Genomic DNA, 27,282 nt, shown 5'->3' on the forward strand with positions numbered 1-27,282 from the left:
CCAAAGTAAAATACATGTCACTCAAGGCTGTACCATCACTGTCATTCCACAGTGAGCATAATTCCTGAAGGGGTCTGCCAGTCTTACAATTACTTGGACAGAATCTGCATGCCATTTAGGCAGCCCGTGCTTTCAGCACTACGGGAGTATGTACCCGACCCCATTCAGTCTTCCCCAACACAGTCATTACTGAGGGGGTACCCCTAACACGATCTTCAACCGCGGGGTATGTGCGACCTTAAGTCTTATTCATATGCATGCAGAACACCGCTCTTTGGCACTTCGGCCACCACGAGCATCACACCTCTTTGGGTGGAAACAACACACTCTGGCTCTTCGGCCCTTACGAGTCTGGTTGTGTAACCGTTCTCAATGAGCATGCATATGACTCGATCTAAATAGATCGGCTACTCGGCGTATTTTTACGCAACGAGTCCAAACCTAGCCAAGGCGCAACCTCTACTCCGGCTCAGCGGCCCTTACGAGCAAGGTGCCCTTGCAGGCAACAGGGATACGAGCCGATCTGGCATCGTTCCATCGACGGACATCATTATGCCGTTCCATTGGTTCCGGCAGCCCTTCTGCCAACCATTTCGTCAGCACCTCCCCTGCTCTACCGGCAGTGGTGCGACGAACCCTTCTACGTTGTAGAGGGCAAACCATGAACTGGGTAGCACTCTGCTATATGTCAGAGTATCCTGCTACGTTCTTTCTGAGCTATTCATAGCTTCTTCAGAAATTTCAGCAGCACTTCCTCTCTTTTACGGAGAAAGCGTGCGTTTCTTTTATCCATTTCAGCGGCATCTCCCCTCTTTGGTAGGAAATCGCCACGCTTAATTCGGGAAATGGATGCGCACCGTTGTGCGTACTTTGCATCCATCAAGGTTGCAGGAACCCTTGGCCATAGCCAGGCCATACGAAATTGACTTAGTCATTACGTAAAGAGCATTTTGCCAAAAACCGAAGCCTTTCCAATAGGGGCTTCATTCGTCAAGCAGAATCTTGAACGAGGAGCGGTCAAGGAATCGCATGGGCGATTTGGAGTTTGATCTCCATTTGAACGCTCATTTATGCGCTATATATGTAGTATAAGCAGAAGCCTGTGCTTTATACAGCGGCGGCGTAAAGAAATGCATATACTATTGTTCAGGGTGTGTAACTGAACGAAATATTCTACATATATAACAAAGCAGAAGCCTTGGCATCGTTCGACGCGACGGCGTAAGTAAAGACATTGCAGAAAGCAGGAGCCTTGGCATCGTTCGACGCGACGGCGTAAGTAAATGCATAATCGGAAGTACAGAAAGCAGGGAGCCTTGGCATCATACGACGCGACGGCAAAGGTAAATTACATAGCCTGTGCGATATAAGACGCGTCGGCAGAATCAGCAGATATACACCTAGATCTGTATCCAACGATAGTTACGAGGCGAGCGAGTGAACACCGAAGTGTCCTAGAGGGCCCAACCAAGAACTAGGGTGAGATACTATTTTTGAAGAACGCATATACTGCGCATTCGAACATATATATCCGACGATAGTTACGAGGCGAGCGCGTGAACACCGAAGCGTCCTAGAGGGCTCAACCAAGAACTAAAGCAAGATACTACTTCAGAAAGTATATTCTATATACAAACAATCAAATACTTGAGAGAGATGGATCAACGAAGCGAACTTACTTCAAATCGTGGAAGAAACGGCTCCGGGTTGCTTCTTGGGCTTCGAGCCTTCCTTCGAGAGGTCAGACTAAGTCAGATGAAGCTGACTTAGTTGAGAAAGAGGTAGAGCAGGTCAAGCTACTCAACCTAAGTGGTTTGAACCTAACAGGGTTCAATCCAAGTCAACTGGGTTCAGCAGGTTCGAACTCAGCTCAAGTAGGCTAAGTCTGGGTTCAGAAACCCAAACCGGAAATAGGACTAAAAAGGACTTTGACTTTGACTTTAAACCCAACTAGGTTCAAGTCAAGTCAACTGGGTTTGGACCAGGTCAAGTGGGTTCAGACCCAGGTCAGGTGGGTTAGGACCAGGTCAGGCAGGCTCAGGCTAAGTCAGGCAGGCTCAGACCAGGTCAGGTGGGCTCAGGTGGGCTAGGCTAGGTAGGGGAGGTTTAGGAGAGAGAGAGAAGGCAAGAGAGAGAGGGGGGGTCGATTTTTATGAGAAGAGAGAGAGTGGGGAGGGCTATTTATAGCCCAAACCCACCTCCTCTTGGGTTTTTCCATGCCCAAACTACCCCCTTGGCTTCTTTTTAATTTCAAGAGGTTCCTTGGTGTGGGGCCCACTTGGATATTCCATGGGATATTTTTGTGGGTCCCACCAGATATTTTCTGAGGAATATTTCTGTGGGTCCCACCAATATTTCCGTGGGTCCCGCAAGAATTTCGGGTTTCCGGCGATTTTTTCCGAAAAATTCTGAGTACGCCATTTTCTTCGTATTGACGTAACTAAGAAAGTTGGCTCGTACGAATCTATTGATTTCGTTTAGTTAGGAAGTTATGGCTTCCCGAGTGTTTGAGCATATATTCGCGATTCGACGAATATCCTAAGTATAACTGGCTCGCAGGAATTGATTCGTTTCGCATTCTGAGAAGAAATGCTATTTTTACCGGTAAATGCCTCATGAATTTTATTCAGATATTTTCTGAAAAATTGCGGGTCTTACACAACACCTATGACCCTGCAGCTTGCAGATAGATCAATCAAGGTCCCGCGAGGGATTTTGGAAGATGTTTTAGTCAAGGTAGAGGACTTCTACTTCCCTGTCAACTTCATCATTTTAGATATGGAGGGAGTTAATGATATGCGACAGACCCCCATTATTCTTGGATGCCCCTTTCTGGCCACTGCCAATGCGTGCATTAATTGCCGCACAGGTGCGATGGATGTCTCATTTGGCAACAGAAAGATGAGGCTGAACATTTTTCATGCGGCGATGGGACCTGCCGGCGATGAGGCTTCTTTCGAGGTCGACTTCATTCAGGACCTGGTAGAAGCAGAGCATACCTGGTTATTGAGTGAACCACCTCAGGAGGAGGTTGATGAATCACTCGAAGAAGATCTCCATGGGTCAATAGAGAGTGAGACAGGTGAGCTGAGTTGGACCTGGCACTTCGAGCCGCTTCCTGAATTGGTAGAAAAGCCGGCCCGACCATCCATAGAGAGTCCGCCTGAGCTTGAGTTGAAGCCCTTACCGGCCACACTCAAGTATGCCTTCCTAGACAAGGACCAGACTCTCCCCGTCATTATTTCTGCAGACCTGACTGACACACAGGAGTGTCAGCTTTTACAAGTCTTGCACGAGCATAAAGAGGCGATTGGATGGTCGGTGGCAGATCTGAAGGGGATAGACCACTCCTTTTGCATGCATCGGATTATCATGGATGAGGGGGCTAAACCCTCAAGAGAGGCGCAAAGGAGACTAAATCCCCATATGAAGGAGGTGGTAAAGAAGGAGGTAGTCAAATGGTTGGATGCTGGGATCATTTATCCCATCTCCGACAGCCAGTGGGTGAGCCCTACCCAGGTTGTCCCCAAGAAGTCTGGGCTCACTGTAGAGATGAATGAAAAAGGAGAGAGTGTCACCATGAGAACTACCACGGGATGGCGAGTATGCATAGATTATAGAAAGTTGAACAGTGCAACTAGGAAGGATCACTTCCCTCTGCCGTTCATCGACCAGATCTTGGAGAAACTCGCGGGTCAGCAGTATTTTTGTTTCCTGGATGGTTATTCAGGATACAATCAGGTGGTCGTTCATCCCGAGGACCAGAAGAAAACGACGTTCACCTGTCCATATGGCACTTTTGCTTATAGGAGAATGCCGTTTGGGCTCTGCAATGCCCCGGCAACATTTCAGTGGTGCATGATGGCGATCTTCTCACATATGATGGATGATGTCCTTGAGATCTTCATGGATGATTTCTCGGTCTATGGCTCTTCATTTGACGATTGTCTCCAAAAGTTATCGCGTGTGCTTCAGCGTTGTAGGGAGACAAATCTGGTTCTTAGTTGGGAAAAGAGTCATTTCATGGTGAGACAAGGGATTGTTCTTGGACATATTGTGTCTGAGAAAGGGATCGAGGTTGATAAGGCCAAGGTGGAGACCATTGAAAAATTAGCCCCACCAACTTTTGTGCGGCAGGTGCGATCATTTCTAGGGCACGCAGGTTTTTATAGAAGGTTCATTAAGGACTTTAGCCAGATTTCTCAACCGTTGTGCAACCTGCTAACAAAAGATCAGCCGTTTGTGTTTGATGATGCCTGTCTGAAGTCATTCTTGGCCCTGAAGGCGGCTCTGACTACTGCTCTTATTCTTCGATCTCCTGAGTGGTCCGTGCCATTTGAGATTATGTGTGACGCGTCAGATTACGCGGTTGGAGCGATTCTCGGTCAGAAGATTGAGCGACGATCTCATGTAATTTATTATGCTAGTAGGACCCTCTCTGATGCACAAATGCACTATACCACCACAGAGAAGGAATTACTAGCCGTAGTTTTTGCTCTCGAGAAGTTCCGCTCATATTTGTTAGGCTCCAAGGTCATCATTTACTCAGATCATGCAGCATTGCGATATTTAATGAGTAAAAAGGATGCCAAACCGCGTCTCATTCGATGGATCCTTCTGTTATAAGAATTTGATCTCGAGATTCGAGATAAGAGGGGATGTGAGAATCTTGTAGCAGATCATTTATCCAGACTGACAATGGAGACATCTACTGATCAGGGGCAGATTGATGATTCATTTCCGGATGAGCAGCTCTTTCATGTCAAGCATCTGCCTTGGTTTGCACATATCATCAACTTTCTGGTGACTGGAGAGTACCCTGCGCACTGGAACCGCAATGAGAGAGATCGATTTTTCTCGCAGGTAAAGCACTATTTTTGGGAGGAACCAGAGTTGTTTCGATTATGCCCAGATCAGATGATTCGGAGGTGTGTTTCTGAGGAGGAGTATGACTCCATTCTATCATTTTGTCATTCCTTGGCTTGTGGAGGCCATTTTTCTAGTCGAAAGACCGCCGCGAAGGTCCTCCAGTCAGGATTTTGGTGGCCGACACTGCATAGAGATGCCCATGATTTTTGTAGGAGGTGCTTGCGCTGTCAGCAGACAGGACGCATCGCCAAGCGTGATATGATGCCCCTCCTTCCTATTTTGATTATTGAGATTTTTGATGTGTGGGGCATTGATTTTATGGGTCCTTTCCCGCCTTCGTTCGGATTTATTTATATTCTAGTGGCGGTTGATTATGTCTCAAAATGGGTCGAGGCCGTGGCCACCGGAACCAATGATCATAAGGAGGTGCTTCGATTTATCAAGCACAACATTTTTAGTCGGTTCGGAGTCCCTAGAGCGATCATTAGTGATGGTGGTACGCACTTTCGTAATGTACAAGTAGCTTCCTTACTTAGGAAATACTCGGTACATCATCGGATTGCCACACCGTACCACCCACAGACTAGTGGCCAAGTCGAGGTCTCCAATAGGGAGATCAAGCAGATTCTTGAAAAAACAGTCCGGCCAGACCGCAAGGACTGGTCTCAGCGCCTTGATGATGCCCTTTGGGTCTATAGGACTGCTTTCAAGACTCCGATTGGCATGTCCCCATACCGATTGGTTTTTGGGAAACCATGCCACCTTCCTGTTGAATTGGAGCATAGGGCATATTGGGCTATCAAGAAGTTCAATTTTGATATGGCCCAAGCTGGCGCTGAGAGGAAGTTGCAGTTGAGTGAGCTTGCGGAGTTGCGCAATGAAGCCTACGAGAGTGCCAAAATATACAAGGCTCGAACCAAGCATTTCCATGATCAACATATTGTGAGGAAGCAGTTCGAGCCTGGTCAAAAGGTGTGGCTTTATCATTCACGTCTCCATCTTTTTCCAGGGAAGCTGAAGTCCAGATGGGATGGACCATTCATAGTCCATAGAGTTTTTTCACATGGAGCGATAGATCTTTTGGACCCTCGAACGGGTAGCATTTTCAAAGTTAATGGGCAGCGACTGAAGCCCTACATTTCTGATATGGTGGTGCAGCAAGACATTGAGGCTATTAACCTCGTGGATGCATGAGGGGGAGCACAGGTTTGTATGTTGTATTTTTAGTAGAATCTAGTAAATATCATAGATGGTTTTTCGTTATTTTGCTTTGCTTTCTTGTATCTCATGAGTGTTTTGTTAGATCAGGTATGCATTCTTGTGTAATCGTAGGACATGCATTCATATGTCATCTCAGGTGACTTCTGCTCTTTTCTCCCAATTATTTTGTTCTCAAGTACATCCTCTTAGTTTCATACAAGCATGGGGGAGTGTCACTGAGGACAGTGTCATTCAAGCATGGGGAAGGGTGTAGTTTGCACACCTAAACTTTTCATGTCTTTATACTTGCATTTTTTATGTCAACTCATTAAAATTAGGCTTTTAGGGAACGAGTTTGAACTTATATGACTGCTTTGCAACATCTAATATTTTTAGAGAATTTTTAAGCCCCACGAAAAACTTTTTCTAACACGAATCTAGAAAACCATGGTTGTTTATGTGGATTTCAAAGAAATGATTATGGATGCATGTTAGAGTTTATTTTGAATCACAAGTATGAATATGCACAGTTTTATTTTTGAAAACTAAGCAAATGAACAACATTGCAAAAGAGCTCAAGTTGTTTGACATCTTCGTACTCCCTATTAGCTGGGTTTAGACACAAGTTGAAGTGTTTGAGTCCATGTTGAAAAGGATAACGAAGGAAGTCAATTCTTTGTCTACGTTGATATGTGTGGCCTATTTTGTTCGAGCAAGTAGAGCCTGAGGGGTGTTTACACCTGGTGCCCTAAAGCCATCTGGTTTCGGAGTCATCAGCCCGAAAGCTCGTTACATGGACTTTATAGAGAGCCTAATAGATATTGACATTACACATGACAGAGAAGTAGACTATACGTAAACTATAGAAAATTGAAGGTCTAGTGACTCGAGCAATTAAGTCTGAGGGATACTTTGTATCTGGTGCCCTAAGGTCGACTGGCCTGGGAGTCACTGACCCAAAGCTCGCTACACGGGTCACAAAAACTGGAAATTGGGTATAGTGCTCAGAAAAAAAATTTGATTGAAAAATGTGGAAAATTGAAAATCAAGAAAGAGAAAAGAGCGTAAAAGAGAAAAGTTCATTGCTTAAAAGCAAATATTGAGAAAACCTGTGCAGAACACATCTGAGTGAGGATAAGTAAATAATGATATGTATGTATTTGAATTTCTAAGGACGAAACATAAATGATTATGCTATTTAGAAAAGTGAAAGAAAATATTTTATTCTGTGGTGGCAAGTAGATGACTCTAATCATGTTTTGATGATGCAATGGCATGAAATATTTGTGGAAACGAACTCCTTAACTGCCTAATGCTTTGTGTTTTAAAATTCTTATGCATACTTGACACAGATGTTTGTGGGTAGCATCTCTGCAAACCCTCACGAGACCTTACTCGTCCACTGGGGTAAATCAGGGGTTGAAAGGGCTTGTTGCATATGCTAAATGGAACCGTTATTCCTACGAAAGTGAGTTAGGTATTTATTGTGTGTCTAGTTTAGTATTTTTGTTTTTGCTTCAGTTTGCCCGAGGACTAGCAAACGATAAGCATGGGGGTATTTGATCATGCAAAATACTTGCATTTTATTAATAATTATTTATGCATGATTCATGTTAAAATCGATCTAAAAACCCATTTTTATTGTTAGTTCTGAGAAATTGCATTGAATTGAATTTTATCAGAAATTCATATTTTTCAAAGCTTTCCCTGCATATATTTTCTTTAGTGTTTCTATTATAGTTAGAATGTTTTAATCATAGTTTAGTTTGCTTAGGTTTTTTAATTTTTAGGAAGTTTGTTTGTTTGTTTTTAGACAATAAAAGTTGTTTTACTAAAATGGGTCTTTCGAAAAATATGGAAAATTGTGGACTTGTTTTGAAAATTTTCTTTTACCTTAATTTAGTATTATAAGTAATCTTCTACAGCAAAAAAAAAAGACGTCTCTCTCTTTGGGGTTGACGCCTCTCTCTCTCTCTCTCTCTCTCTCTCTCTCTCTACCTTCAGCCGGTTTTTCTTTTTCTTCTTCTTCTTCTTTCTAGCCAGCGGGTTCCTCTTCTTCCTTCAGCAAAAGGGAGGCAACGTGAAAATCTGATATAGGGAGAGACCGTTCTTCCCTCAACCAGTCCAGCCGATCCACTCGGTAACTTCTTCTCCCCTCTTTTTTTTACGTGTTCAGAATAGTTTCTTTTTTTTTTTTGCTGAAAAGAATAAAAAAAAAATCATATCCTAAATTCTGCGTAAATTGTTTCCTTCTTTTGTCTTTAGGGTTAATGTGTGTGGTGTGTACCGTATAGTTAGATCTACATGGTATACAGTTTCTTTGTTTTTTGTCTGTCAAAATTTAAAAAAAGAGAAAAAAAAGGGTAGCAACGTGTTTGATCTTTTATTTTGATTCCTTCTCAACGGTCGGCTCAGTCTGTGCATATAGTGTTAGGTTCAGCAATATTTTTTGGGCCGGTAGTTTATTTTGCTTCATTGTGTTTGTTTTATTCATTCTTGTTCAACGTTTTTGTTTCTGTAGGTTCAACATCTTTGTTTTACAGCGTGATTCAGTTTAACATCAGCATTTTCTTAAGTCAATAACATAGTTTAGTCGATACATGCTTAAGTGCCTTAGCTTTTAATTTCATTAGTTATATGTTTCAGCCATTTATTCCTTAACCAACGTTTTAAGCAATTGCAGTTAACAGATTTTTATGTAGGTAAGGTTATTTGATTTTTACATAGGTTAGTGAATCATACTTTAGGCAGATTCAAGTAACGTTTTAGCCTTCTTTTTGTTGCTTCCTATTAACGGGTTTTGTTTTGTCAACTAGTGCATTGCCTGTAGCGATAGCTTAGGGTAGTTTTATTTAGTTAGTTTATATTACATTGAACTCACGTGATTTGTTGTAGGGTTATTGAGCATGCATATGTAGTAAAAAACAGGGTAGCTGATTGCTATGTTATCATTGCATTGACATATGTTTTATCATAGTTGGGTCAAACATATATTTGTGTTTTATTTCCAGATTCTATTAGTTTATATTCATCTTCCTTACAACATAGAATTTAGACTGAATTAGTTTATTTTGTCATTCATTAGTTAGTTAATAATTTTTGTTATCTTGCACATAGTTAATAAGTAGTTTTAATCAATTCGGGATTAGCCAATTAGGGTAATTTACCTTCAGCCAATTTTTAGTTCTCATTCATGTCATTACTTGTTAATATTAGTTAATAGGTTCAGCTGATTACCTTCTTGATTTTTTTTAATTCACTTTAGTTAATCTATTGCTTCTTGAATTAGTTAAGTTCAGCAACTACAATTGTTTTCTTGAATTTTTTAGTTAGTTAGGTAGTTTTGCTACTCTGGCTTTTAGTGTAGGTTGTTACATGTTCGTTCATAGTTCAGTTCATGTTTAGTTTAGTTTAGTTAAGTCAAATCCTGTTTGTGTTAAATTTTTTTTTTTGTCATTTGTTAGGAAATTCCTAGTTAGTCTTCCTCGTACTGCTTTTTGTTTTGTTTTTGTGTTTTGCAGGAAAGCGTTTTGGCCTTCCGAGAGAAGTGATCTCGAGCTTCTAAAGAGCCCTTTGAGGTCCCCTCAAGTGACCCTTAGACCCTCAGAAAGGTCCTCAGAGAGCCCTTAGAAAAGCAAAAGTTCAAGAAAACATACATTACCTCAAGAAGGGACAAGAAGACTCGAAGCACTGAAGCCTTTCTTTTCTTTTTAGATTAGGGTTTTATTTTATTTTATTAATTGGGTCTGTAATAAAACCATTTATTTATTTTGTTTAAGCCCTCTGTGTAGGGCCGTACTCTCGTAGTTAATTATTTAATTAATTCTTTTTATTTTGGCAATAAAGAGTAGTTAGATTGTGTGTTTGAATACGAAGTATTTTCCGTTCCCTGAGATCAACCCGGACTCCACTACTTGTGCGAGCCGGTTTTTATATTTTTGGTGTCTGGCTTTCACCGGATTTTCATTAAAAATATTGTTTTAAAAAGGGTTTTCATAAAACTCACACTAGATATTTACATATGCTTTGATGAAAAGAAGGAAACTGGGGCGGATTTTGTGCCCCTACAAGATGACATGGAAAAGAAAGAAAAAGAAAGCAGAAAACACTGGCATTGTCTTCATTGTGCTCATTTGATGAAGGTGGTCTTCCTGCAGACAACTGACCTGTAAAACCCAAGCCTGTACCCTCAACATGCCGAGCGGGGACGATTGGCTCCAGGATGCCGTTTTTATTTCTGCCCAGGCCCCTGAAGGGCTGATAACCGTGCTTCATCAGAAGATCAAACCCTCTCTTAGTTTTTGAGAATTGAGAAAACAGAGGGTGATCCTGAAAGGAGGTGCAGTCGAGGCGCCCACCTAGCTTGAAGAAGTGAGGCCCCTGCCACCGGGTTACTGCTGTCACACTTTCTGTTGGTTGGACTTCTTTCAATTTCAACATGTCCAGGCTTTCACTTAGATTGATTTCATCGACTTCCCTGATGCTCGGGATGTCGGCAGTGAAAGTAGGACGGGGAATCATTGGCTGCGGGAGTCGTTCTTCTGGATCCTCTCCTAGGACCGTGGTGATCATGCATCCCTTTGACCATTTGATGCATTGGTGTAAGGTTGATGGGACAGCATTGGCATTGTGGATCCAAGTGTGCCCTAGAAGAAGGTTGTACGTGGGCGGCACGTTGACCACATGAAACAGGACTGTATGCACTGAATAATTGATGAAGATCTCGAGAAATATCTTCCCCTTGGCTGTCTACCCGTGGTTTTCAAAACCATAGATCGTTATGGGATCTGGGGTATGTTCTTCTTCTTTCAGGCCCAATGCCTTAGCCATCATTTCTGGACAGATAATTAGGTTGCTGCCTCCGTCAACTAGTACATGAGGGACTGTCATGCCCCTGGTTCGCACCACTATGTATAAAGCGTTGTTATAAAATGAATGAGGCTTTGGCAAATCCTCATCAGAAAAAGTGATTGGTGCATTTGTCATGGCCTGATTGACGATTTGAGCCATGTCCTGTGGTGTTGTGCTAGGGTTGACCTTTATCTTTCTGAGCAGGTCTTCTAGCACTTGCTGGTGCTCTACAGAAGCATGAGTCAAATCCAGGATAGAAATGTTGGATAAAGCAGTAATTGGCTTCTGAATTGACCCTGAAGCCTCTTCTTTCTTTGAAGCAGCCTTGACGAAGCGCTTCGGAATCCTGGGGACTAGCCTGGCAATTTCTGCCATTACTCTGGTTGGTTCCTTGGTTGTCTTCTTGTTGCTGGAAAATGCAGTGATATCCACCCTCTTGGCGAAAGACTGTGCTTGACTAAGGACCAAGACATGATGCTGATCCTGAATGTCCTGACTAGAACACGGCTGGATGCTGTCTTGAAGAGAGAATGTCTGCTCCGTGATGACTGATGCCTTCTTTTAAATCGTTGTAATTTTGAAAAGATTTTTATATGTAAAACATGTGAAAACCAGACATCAAATAATAAAAATCGGTTCTCACTAGTGGATGAGACTGGGTCGAACTCAGGGAACGGGAATATTTCGTATTCAAACACACAAATCTAAACTAATCTTTATTGCCGTATTATTAAAATGTAAAATGTTCAAGGTAAAAACAACTAACTATTACAACAAATGAATACCCTTCGCAGAGGGCGTAAAGTGCAATATTTACAAACCCAATTAAATTCCTAATTCTAAACTGAAAATAAAAAGAAGCTCTACTCTTCGTACTTCGTGTCACGTAATCACTTCCGCTCCACTCCTGTGCTATCCTGCACACGTCAAATGAACACGAGCAGTACCAAATACTAATAGAGACTATTGGTTGCACTATTGTAATGGTTATTTTTAACACAGTATTTTTCATTAAAAGCATTCAGAAAATCGTCAACCAAAGATAATAAAAACCGACTTTCCACAGATGTGGCGAGTACGGGTCGAATCCACAGGGAACGGGATATACTCAGATTAAAACTAAATATTGCATTTTATTGATATTGAACTTGTCCAATTACAGAGAGTATTACACTGGAATCAAAATTGAACAAGAACATAAAAGAAGCGCGCAGTGACTCAAGCCTGTGAACACAAGGGCATTTTCGTTAGTTTACTTGCTGCGTCAATCTATCACTGAGACGAGATGCTCTTACGACAACTTAATATCACCTGATTTCGGTTGTCCGACGAATGGAGGGGTCGTGGGTGAGCATAATCTGCCTTGTCTTTGCACCTAAAGGTCCTCAATGGTGCTGGCTAACACCTCTTTGCTGCAGGTTTGCTGGAAGGGGCCGAATGGAGATGCTCCGAGCGTGGCGTGCTGGAATGGTGAAGAAGGCTGGATGAAGGTAGGGCCGGCTGGCTGGGAAGGGGCAAGCAGCACCCCTTCCACAGCTGGTGCACTCCAAGCTGCTGCTACCTGCAAAAACGAAGCATGGGTCGTTAGTTTCAGAAAGGGGAGAAGAGAAGAAAGGTCTGGGCGGTAGAAATGGAGGAAGAAGAATGGCGGCTAAGAGTAATGGCTGGCAAAACCGAGCCAAACTCAAAGAGGAAGAAGATGGGGCGTATGATGGCTGAGGAAGAAGGCTGGAGGAAGAAGCATCGGGCCTGGGGGCGCAGCTTCCAAGGCAAAGACGCCTATTAGGGTTTTAAAATGAATTTTTATAGCTAAAGCTCAATTTTTGGCATTTTCCAAAAGAAGGATTAAAATAAAACCTGTTGCTGGGCGCCCTTTTTAGAGGGGTTTTTAGCAAATATTTTCAAAACTCGAGTTTGGGGTTAATATGGGTTGAAATGGGTACGTTTTGGCCCAGATCCGAGGCCCAAATGGCCCTTTTGGATCCGAAATGCCCCGGTTTGCCCCGAGGTTCGACCCGCTTCACTAAAAATGCGATATCTCTCTCGTTTTAAGTCCGATTCGAACGAAATTCGAACCGTAGCTCAATGAAGTGTGGGTTTTAAACTTATAAATGATGCATTTATGCAGTGAAAATATGTTATGCTTACGCGTATTTAATGCATCATCAAATACCCCCATGCTAGAATAATTGTTAGTCCCTAGCAATATACCCTACCCTCGCGATGAAGATATGGACTACTCGAATAACATGCAACTTTATTAAACAACTAACTCACTTTCGTAGGAATCACAGTTGCATTTAGCACATGCAACAAGCCCTTTAAACCCCTGGGTTACCCCAGTGGACGAGCAAGGTCTCGTGAGGGTTTGCAGAGATGCTACCCACAAACATCAGAAATCATGCAGAAATTTAAAATTTTCTTCTAAAATGCTAGGCAATTCCAGAAATCAAATTTAGCAGACATTTCATGTAATTTTTCACTTCTCAGAACATAATTAGAGATTTTATGCCTCCACGCTAAAAATTTTCCTTTCACTCTTTTAAAAATCGCATTTATCTATGATTGTTTCTCAGAAAATCGTGTATTATCATGCTATTGTTTATTTTTTTTCATCACTTATGTATTTTTCTGCACAGTCTTTCATTTTACTTCTAAGTAATGACTTTTTCTTTTCATTTAAGCTCTTATTTTCTTTTTCATTGAATTTTCAACTTTCACTTTTTCAATTCTTTTCTTTTCTTTTCTTTTCTTTTCATTCGCCTACGTGTGGTCTGCTTTTGTGCCCTGTGCAATGTTAATGCCTTCTTATACCACTATATGTATGCTAAAGACACTAACTAGACACAAAAGTGACTTCCTTCATTTACCTTTTCGACACGAGATTCAGACACTTCAACTTGTATCTGGTCTCAACTTCTGAGGCTCACAAAGCTTTCCTTCTCCTTTTCGGGTGGAATGCAAACACTTTAACTAGCTTCTGCACTTATCTTACTCGGGATTGTGAAATCATCCAAACAACCTAACACAGACTCTTTTCTTTTAAGCTCGAGCTTTTTCTAATATTTTTCATTTACTTAGTAGTTTATTTCAAACTGTGCTTACTTATACTTGTGAATCAAAATTAACTTTTCGCATTCAGATACAGTATTTTCTTTGAACTTCACATAAATACTCACTCTTTTTAGCTTTGTTCAGAAAAAATTTTCCTCATGGGGCTTCTAAAAGTTTCTAACATGTCTAATTATGTCAACAACATTCATATATGCTAAAAAAAAATTTCTGAAACGCCTAATTTATGAGTTTTAGTTACCAAAACATGATAAATAGGATAAAATAGTGTGTATCTACTGAACCATCCCCCCATGCTTGAATGACACTGTCCCTAGTGGCATGCAGAGATATAAAATTACAGTGCAGATACACACTAACATAACTTGAAATCAAGACAGGAGAACGGATAAATACGACCTGATATGCGGGGCCTCTTGAGCTGAGTCTTGACTGGATCATGCTCCACCACTAAGCATACGCCGATGCTCAGTTTTCAGTTGACCGAATCGATTGTCTGCTCTAAAAGCCATATCTTAAAGTCAATAACCTATACTCACTCAGTGAATGTCAGATAAACCTGCATGAATCAAAGCAAATGTAAGCTCACAAAAAATCAAATAACGAAACAAAAACATATGCTAACTGAACTTCTACTTCTAGCATACATATAATACATCATTCTGCTCAGACCCTATTCTTTGCCTTTAGGGTTCATCACAGCCTGACCCGGCAGGCTTCCCTCAGGTCTCCTATTTAGCCCATCCGCTAATTGCCCCATTTGCGATTCTAATTTTGCGATCGACTGCGTATGGGAACTCAACATCTGGATACACTGCTCAAAGGCATTCTGGCTTGAGGTTTTCACCTCGTCAAATGCTTGGAGCAATCTCTCCTCAAAAGAAGTCTGCGGGGCAGACTCTCGTGAAGGCTGGAGAGGAAAAGGAGTGGGTTGAGGATAGCTCAACCTCTGAAATGTCTGAGTGAATTGAGATGGCCGAGTAGGCTGAGTCTGGGTGGAAGACTGTGGGTTCTTCCAAGAGAAATTAGGGTGATTACGCCACCCCGGATTGTATGTAGATGAATATGGGTTGTTCTGGGGCCTGGTGTAATCCTGAGCTGCCTGAACTTGCTCTTGCACAAATTCAGGATACTGAGCTGCCGAAGGGCACTCAGTAACAACATGTGCTGGGCTCGCACACAACGCGCATACCGGATGAGGTTGGGATGGGGTCGAGAGGAGCTGGTCCAACTTCTGAGAAAGCATATCAACTTTGCTTTGCAGCGCGACAGTCGAATCGATCTCAAGAACCCCACCTTTCTTGGAGGTGCTGGGTGTGATTGTGGTTCTCTCAGAGTGAGATGTAGAGGTATGGTGCATTGAGTTCTCGGCAAGAGTGTCAAATAAGTTCCAGGACTCATCCTCGCTCTTCAACATAAATGTACCCCCACATGAAGCGTCAATCATCTGACGATTGCTGTCAGACAATCCATCGTAGAAGCACTGCGCCAGTTGCCATCTTGGCACCTGGTGGTGAGGGCATTTCCTAAGCAGGTCCTTCATCCTTTCCCATGTTTCATGAAATTGCTCGCCATCTAGTTCTGAAAAACTAGTGATGGCTCGACAAAACTGATTCGTCCTACCAATGGAAAAGTACTTCTTCAGGAATTCCTGCTGAAGCTGATCCCATGACCCTATCACTACCGTGTCTAAGGATTTCAACCAATACTTGGCTTTGTCCTTCAATGAGAATGGAAAGAGGGTCAATTTCATGGCATCGTCCCCAAAATTTTGAATCTTCACTGTAGAACAGATTTCAAGGAACTCGTCAAGGTGCCTATAGGGATCCTCGTGACTAAGGCCATAGAAAGATGGAAGCATCTGAATCACGCTAGCCTTAATCTCGTAGTGCGGCGCCCCAATAGTTGGTCTGAGAATACACGACGCCTGGGTGTACTCCGTGGGTAGGAAGTACTCCCTCAGAGGGCGCACAGTAGCTTCGGGTTCTAAGTCCCCCATTTCGGATCGGTTTCGAGAAGAACGTATAATTCTCTCTGGATCCTCAATGAGCGGTTGGAGCAGGACACCCAAATTCCTGTGCCCTTGCATATACTGGAACTAAGTCCAGATATGTGCAACGTAACCTAACTAACTATGCGACCAAACTACCTAAATGAAAAGAAAACAGTAAACAACAAACAAAAACAAGGAATTGAAACTAAATGCAGTTAAACTACGCTAATCATGCTAAAAGGGGAATTCAACTTCAAAATTAAATCTATTCTAAATATACTTAAGTACTGAAATAGGAATTCAAGATATGTTATCTAGAACTCACCTATCTAAGCACTCCAGAAGAATGAAAATTTATGAATCCTAGAGAAATAACCGTGAATCCTATATGTACTTACTATGTTAACCCTATATTTACTAATTAATCCTATTAACTAGAAAAATAAACTGCAGTTAATCTAACTAACTAAGCAAATATCAACAAATTACAAAATTAGAATTAACAGAGTATAATCGCCGTTCCCCGGCAACGGCGCCAAAATTTGGTTGCACTTTTGTAATGGTTATTTTTAACACAGTATTTTTCATTAAAAGCATTCGGAAAATCGTCAACCAAAGATAATAAAAACCGACTTTCCACAGATGTGGCGAGTACGGGTCGAATCCACAGGGAACGGGATATACTCAGATTAAAACTAAATATTGCATTTTATTGATATTGAACTTGTCCAATTACAGAGAGTATTACACTGGAATCAAAATTGAACAAGAACATAAAAGAAGCGCGCAGTGACTCAAGCCTGTGAACACAAGGGCATTTTCGTTAGTTTACTTGCTGCGTCAATCTATCACTGAGACGAGATGCTCTTACGACAACTTAATATCACCTGATTTCGGTTGTCCGACGAATGGAGGGGTCGTGGGTGAGCGGAATCTGCCTTGTCTCTGCACCTAAAGGTCGTCAATGGTGCTGGCTAACACCTCTTTGCTGCAGGTTTGCTGGAAGGGGCCGAATGGAGATGCTCCGAGCGTGGCGTGCTGGAATGGTGAAGAAGGCCGGATGAAGGTAGGGCCGGCTGGCTGGGAAGGGGCAGACAGCACCCCTTCCACAGCTGGTGCATTCCAAGCTGCTGCTACCTGCAAAAACGAAGCATGGGTCGTTAGTTTCAGCAAGGGGAGAAGAGAAGAAAGGTCTGGGCGGTAGAAATGGAGGAAGAAGAATGGCAGCTAAGAGTAATGGCTGGCAAAACCGAGCCAAACTCAAAGAGGAAGAAGATGGGGCGTATGATGGCTGAGGAAGAAGGCTGGAGGAAGAAGCATCGGGCCTGGGGGCGCAGCTTCCAAGGCAAAGACGCCTATTAGGGTTTTAAAATGAGTTTTTATAGCTAAAGCTCATTTTTTGGCATTTTCCAAAAGAAGGATTAAAATAAAACCTATTGCTGGGCTCCCTTTTTAGAGGGGTTTTTAGCAAATATTTTCAAAACTCGAGTTTGGGGTTAATATGGGTTAAAATGAGTACGTTTTGGCCCAGATCCGAGGCCCAAATGGCCCTTTTGGATCCGAAATGCCCCGGTTTGCCCCGAGGTTCGACCCGCTTCACTAAAAATGCGATATCTCTCTCGTTTTAAGTCCGATTCGAACGAAATTCAAACCGTAGCTCAATGACATCAATATGCACATATGTGTGGGTTCTAACCTTATAAATGATGCATTTATGCAGTGAAAATATGTTATGCTTACGCGTATTTAATGCATCATCAACTATACTAAGCAAAATATACTAATTAAATGCTAAAACAATGAAAGGTAATGCAAAAGAAATTTAAATGATAAACAAAACAATACTAACCTATAATGCTAATGTATGCAAGCTAGATATAAACTATATGAAACTTCTGACAATTCACTAAGTACTTTTAAAAACTAACTAACAACATTTTCTTAACTAAGTAAACTAACTACTAATTAATTGAGTATTCTAATTACAAAACAATTAATAATGCTAATTATTTACTTAACAACTAACTACTTACCTAACTAACAACTAACATTATTACTCAAACAGTAAAAATCAGTGAAATTCAATTTTAAAATCAACACACATGTGAAAATAACTTTTAAAAGCAACAGACTATGAAAACCAACTTTGTTTTACCACACATTATCGTGAAAATGAATTTTCACATTTTAATCACAATGCCCGACTTTACACAGGTGAGATCGGTTCCCACAGTGGCTCAGAAAGATGAGCTGCCAGAGATATGGGTAACCGCCTGTGAGTTCTACAGGAAATGAAATTCACGATAGTAAATGTAACTTTCGGCGGATTCAGAGATGAGGATTCCAACAACCAGAGATCTACCCGGCAGATCAAAGTAATTTTCTGGCAAGAAAGAATGATTCCAGTAGAAGAATGAAGTTCAACCACTGACTTAGAGGAGATCTGATGGTTCTTAATCAGATGATCGGGATTTCGGTAATCAGATACAGAGAACTTCCGGCGAATCCTCCTAGTTCTGTTAGATTTCACAGTTGTTCAATAATGAGGATGCCAGATTCATACTTTCACTTCAGATCACAACATCCGATCGAATTTTTTCAAAAACACTCACTAGAATTTTAAATAGCAACAACCTCCACCAAAAATATCAACAGCCTCCACCGGAAATAGCAACAACCGTGAAATGAATTTCACAGTAACTCAAGTGAAATTGCCTCTTTCACATTTTCACGATAAATGTGAAGTGAATCCGGCTAAATCAGGGGATTCCAACTATCAACAGAGAACAAAAAGATTATGATCGACTGGATTTGATCCAGTTCTCTGATCAATGTTGGAAATCAAATTCAATTAACTTTGGAAATAATAGTCTGAAAACACAGTGATCGATCCAGATGATCGATCAATTTTGTAAGAAAATATTCAAATCCGATGAATCCACAAACAGATCTGATGATTTGAGTATGATGTTTTCTCCAGATTTTAGATCCACGCAAACTGGAAATCGTGATTTCACAGCTATCAGATGTCTGATTTCACTATATGCACACTGCAACGCTTGAAGAAAAAGCTTAAAAATAAACACACAGCAAACAAAAAATAAATAAAAAGAAATAGAAATAGTATGCAAAATGAATCTATGAATCAAAAGAAAATATGTTGAAAATTCAGATGCTAATGCTAATACTACCTACGATGAATTCAAAATGTAACATGAAATTGGAATCACACATGCTATCTACTAATTTCAGCAAATCAAATTAACAAAACAGAAGAAGAGGAAGAAGAAGAAGAAGAAGAAGAAGAAGAACTTACTGTAACTTGAGGGATTAGAACAGATGTTGGAATCCTCTCTCTTGCTTCAACTGTTGTAGGAATTCTCCACCGGAAAGAGGATAAGAAAAAGAGGGGAAAATAGGGAGAAGGAGAAGAAGAGGTAAGAAGAGGTGGAGAAGAAGGGGAAGAAGAGAGGGCTTAGGCAAGAAAGAGAAGACAATTTGAAATTCCCCCTACGTATCATATTTATAAGTTTGAAGTTTTGTCCATAAGTCCATCTTCTTTTAAAAATTGCATTTCAACTCTCTTCAAAAAGTTATTTGCAAAACAACTCAAAATGACTATGTTTTAGAAATTGTAAAACTAAGTCTATTTTAAATCTAATTTTTTATGATTTTCAAAAACTAAACTACTATAATTATGTCAAACACTAAAATATGCATAAAAATGTAAAATAACACTATTTTTCATGCATTTTCTATTCTTATATTATTTTAGTACATTTACTCGAAACTAACATAAAATTGGGTTTTTAAATCGTTTTCTCATGAAATCATGCATATTTTTATATGAAATATCCCTAAAATATATGCATGATCAATGACTGAAGCTTAATGCTTGGGAAATGGCTTGGACAAGATTTTCGGCTGTTCTTCTTCATCCTCGATCAGTAAATTCTTGTCAATACAATCTTGAATGATGTTTTTGAGGACGAAACAATGTTCGGTGTCATGTCCGACAGTCTGGTGGAATTTACAGAATTTGTCAGTCCACTTTCCCATAGCAACGGGAGGCTCTGCGACCTTGGGGAGTTTGATCATCCCTTTAGACAACATATACTCAAGGATGTCCTCGCGGGATTGTTCCAAGGCTGTGAACTCCCGATCATAGCTCCATCCCTTGTGTTTCAGCTTCTCTGGCTGCTTTGTTTCTGGCTGAGGCGTTGACTGAACGGGCTGCGGCTTAACAAACTTTCCCTTCTGGGCTGCAGAGTTTGTCCTTTCGGCCCTAGAGTGCCCTGAGTTTTTTCTACGATTCTTCTTGCTCTTTTTGTTGCTAGAGTCACTACTATCTCCTGAAAATTCTGTAGAATAGGCAACGTGTGCCTTCTTCTTCTGATAAGGATTCCCTCTGACAAAAGGATATCCTTCATACAAACCATTGTCGAAGCCGGTTTCAAGCCACTTGGCTCTCTCAATCAATTTGATGAATGATTTGGCAGGCGACGTAGAAATGAGGTTCCTCAGAGGCTGAGCAAAGTTGTTCAAAATGATCTGCAAGGCATGTTCCTCTGGGATGAGAACTTTCATTCTGTTACAGGTGCTCCTCCACCTGTGAATGAATTCGCTAGCTTTCTCATTCTCATTCTGTTTTAAATTGTATAGGTGGTTGAGAGTTGGTGATGCTTCAATATTGAACATGAAGCGCTCGATGAACAAGTTAACAACCATATCGAACTCTCGTAGTTCGATAGGATTAATGTGGTCTACATACCACCTAGCGGTTGTTCCCTCTAGGCTTCGAGGAAAACAGATGAATAACGCCCGGTTGTCTTTCCTAAAACGGCCGCACTCGGCATAGAAAGTGGCCAAATGAGCCTTAGGGTTGCTTGTTCTGTCAAACTTGAGGAACTTTTGAGGGAGATTTTTCAGATTGTCATCCCCATCTAGGCCATGGTAAAAATCTTCACCAGAGTAAGTCTGTTTTCCTTTGCTTTTGGCCTGAATATCTTTGATGGCCCAATTCATTTCTTTCATCTGCTCTTGCATCAGATCATTAGCCAGAATGGGTTTGTTTATTGATTCGGGCTCTACAGCGGTCTTTACAAACTGCGGCGGAGGATTCTGATGATAAACAAACTGTTCTTCATTTTCTGATTCCTCTTCAGCTGATTTTGATTCCTCAGAAGGGGTGTCAGGCTGCACTTTCTTTCTGACGATCCTGACCAATTTTTTCACAGCTTTCTTCTTTGGTTTGCTCTTCGGAGCGACCTCCTTCTGACTGGCCTCAGCTTGTTCTGACATCATTCTAGTCATCATTCTCTTGAACAGGTTGTACATGGCAGTATCTATATCATTGGTTTGGTTCTGATTCTGCCCTCTGACTGACTTAGGAGAGCTCGTTGTCTCGGCTTCGTTGTCACTGTGCTGAGGGGCAGTCTCCTTTCCGGCTCTGGTTTAAACCATCTTGCCAATGCCAGTGATTTCTGCAAAGATAAAGGAATGGTTAGAGCTCGGAGGAATTTTTGAAAAATTGGGCCTTTTTGAGAAAAGGACAAGAAAAGAGGAATTGACAAACAATTTAGACAAGTTATCACATCACTAGGGATCGGGTCATCACAATTTTTTGCGATAATTGTGTCACCATTTTGCGGCAACAAAAATGTGCCTTATGACCTAGGCGAGGTCGTCCATCATGATGAGAGATAATCGAATAAAAATATGAGAAAGAAGTCTCATCACTAGGGATGAGGTCGTCACGGGGATCATGACCATATAAAACAAAATAAAATTTGGCCATAAAGAGTTTTTTATCAGAACAAAAGTTTCATTTTTATTGATGACAAAATTTAAATACAAAGAGAAGGTGGGCAGACAGTTTGCCACCATTCTCGATATTCTGAAGATACATTAGGACCAGGAAACATAGACAAAGGAATGAAGGAGTCCCAAGTGTACTTGGTTACATGGTATGCCCCAGACCACTGATCCGATTGCAGATCGAACTCTGACATGTGGCCCGTCGGGAAGCGAGTGTTGACGCAAATCTACCGCTGCGAGCATTGTCTGAGACACCTCTCTGGCTGATAGTCGACACAGAAGAAAGGGCCAAGCAATCTGTAATGCTTGCTACGAGCATAAGTGTAGCGAGGAACTGATTCTCGCCTGTCAAAGTAATCCCAGAGGATCTCCTCCTGATGTAGTTTCTCAATCAAAGTTCGGTACTGAACCACAGACTTCGGCTTCTTGCTATTGAATATGAAGGAACTGGTCTTCGATGGAACATGTCGCAGGAACCACGATTGCAAGGCATACGTGCATCCTTCCACCAAAATGGTCTCTCCAAGGGCGAAACGAGCTAAGCCTCTGTAGAGAAAGGCTAGAGCTGCCATGGACATTGAAAGTTGACGGGTCTGCTTGCTTCCCCATCTTCGAAAGAGTTGGGTGACTCTGACATCGATAAAATTCTAACTATCCTGAAAGAACGCTAACCCCACTGTGCATAGGACCATGGTGTGATGGATCCTTTCTTTCGCTGCTCGAGATAAGGTGTCAACTTCTTCGTAGGCGTCATACTTGTGATAGAGTCCGAATAGGTCGATGAACTAACTCCTGTTGATCTTGGTGAGAGGCCAAGATCTGCTCCCTGTTGCTCTGGCTAATGCTTCTCGAACATCTATCCCCTTGACACTGATCAGGAATTGTTGCTCGACCGGATCATCTGGCTGACCAGCTGGTTCTGACAATCCCATGATGTCGCTAAACTTGTCCATTAGCAGAGTCATCTCTCCCCATGAAAACCAGAATGTGTAGGTACGTGGATTCCACCGTTCTGCCATAGCTTGAATCAGACTGTCGTTGATGGTTTGCTTGCCCACTGCCGATGCCATCTCTAATCCACAATCGTCCAAGTGGTCTGGGAACATACGCGAGAAGGTGGCGAACCAGGAATAATACCAATGAGGGAAGAAGGAATGAGTCTGGATAACCCGATGATCCGGGGTTCCATCCCTTATTTGATAGAAGACATGATCCCTAGGAAAGATAGCATCGAGAGATTCGAACGCCATCAGAATGATATTGTGGCAAGAGAGGAAGAGAATCAGATAGAATGCATGACTTACAAACAAACTTTTGATGAAAGAGGAGGATAGACATAAATCCTGGAAATTTTGAAAGATCAAGGGACTTAGAAAAAGACTTTCCAAGGTTTTTTAAAGAAAAATCGACACAAAAGAGAAAGAAATGTAGGACAAAGATGCGCACACAACACTCTCTAAAGGCTGACTCTAAATGCAATATTTTGAAATGGCTTGTAGGACCTTAACCCTAACTCTATGGTTCAGAACACCAGATTTCGATCAAGGTATGCCGATATACTCAAGCCGAAGCTCGAAGTACGTGGCATAGAAATAATTCTCCGGTTCTAAGGTAAAAGGCTTCCCAACATCCTTGAGCGCCTACCGATATACCTCAGACTATGGCCCTTAGGTACCTGGTAGGGGAGCGCGAACCCAAATAAGTTGTCTAGTTGTGAGGCTCTCTCCCGAACTATGGTTCAGTGAGACAGCCCAGCAACGTGAAGACCGGGACAACATAGGTAGGCATGTTTTCAAAAAACATGTTCAACATGCAAATAAAACCAGAAAGCTCTAATGCAAGTCCTAAAGAGATAGATTTAAATGAAAAAGAAGCATACACTTGCATACATTGTTTGCATTCAATCCCTAGAATTGAGGAGAGTTGTATTTCAGTCCTAAGTCTAATGTGAACATGGAATAATCTCCTCAATATGGTCCTACCAAACCATACTTAGATCCTATATGCAAATAATGTCAGCTTTAGGACAGAGTCTAGGCTCCTAAGGTTTGCATGGAAATGAAGCTGACATAGAAGAATAAAGACTTAGATAATAAAAGCAAAGCAAAGGCATAGATTCAACCGGACGAAGACGGGTCCCATCTCGGTCCCCAAAACTGTAATCATCGCAAAATTTTTTCTCTCTTGTGGTTTCTCTCTCTTCCTTCTCTTTTCCTTTTCTAACCCCTATTTTCCTCCTTTTTTGAAGGGAGGAAAATAAAAGACAGAAAAAAGAAGAGAGAAGAGAAAAGAAAAGAAAGAGAGAAGAGGAACTCTTTTGCGGGGTCTCACTTGACCTTGCTTTGAAAATATAAAAAAAATTACTCGCCTCCATTTTGAAATATATTGCGGGAAAAATGGAGAGACGGGATTCGCTCGTCGGTACGAGGTTTGACCGTTCCTGACGCCTTTACCAGAGGTAATCGAACCAAGGATCAAATTTATGCCTTTTGCTTTGCCTAAATATTATCTAAGAATTTATCCTAAGTCTAAATGCGCAAAGAATCATACTTGTGCAATGCAAGGATGTATGCTCTTTTGAAGGATGTTTTGAAAATTTCCAACTGTTCTGAGATGAACTTGATAATGGAGTGATGAAATGGTTTCTAACTTAGGACTTAAGATTAAAAGTTTTAAGTTTTTGGAATAATCAAATCTTAGGAGAAAAAAAAATGTTTTGAAGATGAATGAAAAAAGGAAAAGGAAAAAAATTTCGAAGTCAGAAGATGGACTTTGAACTTAGATTTAGGAGAAGAGATAAAATTTGAAATAGAATTGAATTTAAAATTTGCAATTAGGATCGATTTGAGAGATTCAAATGGCATAGAAATGGACTTAGGAAGTTCGGATGAGATCTGAAAATGACATTAGATTTGAAATATGGAAATGAAATGGAATTGAATTTGAAATTTGGAATTGAAAATAGAATTTGATTTAAAATCTGGAATTCAAATTCGAAGTCTAGATCTTAAGATGGATTTGGATCTGAAGTCAGATTCAAAGTAGAATTGTATTCTGGATCCTAAAATGGAATTGGATCTGAAGTCTGAGATCCAAAGTGGAATTGGATTTTGGATCCTAAAATGGAATTGGATCTGAAGTCTGAGATCCAAAGTGGAATTGGATTCTAGATCCTAAAATGGAATTGGATCTGAAGTCTGAGATCCAAGATGAGATTGGATTCTGGATCTTAAAATGGAATTAGATCTGAAGTCCGAGATCCAAGATGAGATTAGATTCTGGATCCTAAAATGAAATTGGATCTAAAGTCTGAGATCCAAGATGTAATTTGGATCTGGAGTCTAAGATCCAAAATTAGAATTGTATTTAGAAAACTGGATCCAAGTTGATCTAATTTTAGATTTGGGTTTTGAAAGTCCAAATGGGACTTTTGAATATGGATCGGGTTTTGAAAACCCAGATTGAATTTAAAATTTAGGAAGGGTCAAGCTTTGAGATTCATAATCAATCTCAAACTTATATTTTGAATTTGAAGATAGGAAGATAAACTCGGTTTTGAATTTGAAGATGAATCAAAAACTTCAAAGTTAAATTGGACTTTGAAGTTGAATTTTGAATGGGAAGATGGAATTTTGAATATAAAGATTGGATTTGAAATTTCAAAGTCAAATTGGACTTTGAAATTTAAATATTTGAAATAAGATAGAAGAATGAATTGAAATAGAGATTGAAGAAAGATATTTTGAGATCACTTGGATTTTAAAAAGGAAGTTTGAAAATATGATGCAGTTCTATCCTAAATGATGAAATGAATTTAAAGATTTTGAAAATTGATTTTAAAAAACATATTTCATTCTTTAAATGAATTAAAATAAGATTGAAAATATAATACATCCTTGACTATGGTCATTGAATGTATTATATAATAATCTATATTTAAATTCAGGTGAAGAATAAAACATGTTTTGGTGATTTTATAGAGTTTAAAATTAAATTAACTCTCAGTATACCCTGACTATGGCCAATGGTATATATATTGAATTAATTTTAAATTAAACCCTGATAAAAGAGGAAAATATTTAAATAAAATATGATGAATTTTGAAAAGGATCTAGTGTGGACCCAGTGTTATTTTATAAAAGATAAAAATCCTAAGTTTTGTTTACATCCTGACTATGGCCATTGATGTAAATCATCAACTTAGGATTAATTACCTCTTACGAAATGGTGTACGTGCCATTCGTATCTCATTCATGAATTTTTGGGAAATCAAAGAGAGAATTGTCATGACACGAGTATATGTATGCTCATATATTCTAATCTAATGCTGAAAATAAAATATTCTCATTGATATCTAACTATTACATCATTGACTGGAAATTAAAATCCTAAACTAAGAAGAAAAATAACACTTTTCATGTATTTCCTGCAAAATGTAAGTTAGCACAATGCAAATAGAAAGAAAAGTATGCAAAAAGAAACATCACATTAGAGTTAGCATGAGAATGTGGATACCTAGAATGAATGTGTATAAGACATCTTATAATGCTTATATAAAGTTAGAAAAAAAAGGCTTTTATATCTAAAGAATACATATGTATTTAGCTAGGAATGATACCTATGCTAGCTAAAGAATATATATATATATATATATATATAGGACCTAAGTATTATATCTAAGCTAAGCATGGAAATGTAGGTGATATACATATATATATAGGTATATAGGACCTAAGCATTATGTCTAAGCTAAACATGCAAATGTAGATGATATACATATATATAACGAGGATAACTATGCATGGGCAATGGGATAACAATGGATGATATGGTGTACTGACTTAGTGCAGTGATGCTTTGAATAAATCTATAGTGGTGATTGTAGAGAAGGGAACAACAGAAAGAAAAATGCTGTGAAGTGCAGAGGTTTTGCTAAGACTCAGTTTTGCCAGCCAATGTCAACGGCTTCGATGCATAGACTCTGCTGCAACAGGTGATGGTGGAAGAGGTGTGCTGATGGTGGGCAGTGCACAGAAATGACTGGTGGCGCTCAGAGTATGATATATCACAAAATGACTATAATACATAACCCTTGCTCACAGGCTGAAGCTCACATAGATCTATCACCAGCCCTGATTTCTTGATCTTGACACCCTCTGAACAACTATGCAAGTCTCAAAATATGATGGCAGACAATGAGGCTCCCAACCTTTGATAGAGAGTCTGATCTTTGATAAGAAAATTCTCTTTCTTTCTCTCCCCTTTTTTTTTTTTACAGAAAATGAAGCTAGTAAAATTCCCATTCTAAGATCACAATTACGAGACAAGGGTAGGCTACAGGTAACCTAATAGATTAGGATGAACAGGCATAGAACAGATTATCTCCCCAATAGCTCACAGTAAACACTGGTAAAGTAAATGGTTTCTAATAGCATGGGTTTGAATAGGCAATTCTGTAGAATCTAAAATAAAAATTTTTG

The sequence above is a fragment of the Nuphar pumila genome, chromosome 8 (genome assembly GCF_984573655.1).
Source record: "Nuphar pumila chromosome 8, dmNupPumi1.hap1.1, whole genome shotgun sequence".
In the NCBI taxonomy this organism is placed as follows: domain Eukaryota; kingdom Viridiplantae; phylum Streptophyta; class Magnoliopsida; order Nymphaeales; family Nymphaeaceae; genus Nuphar; species Nuphar pumila.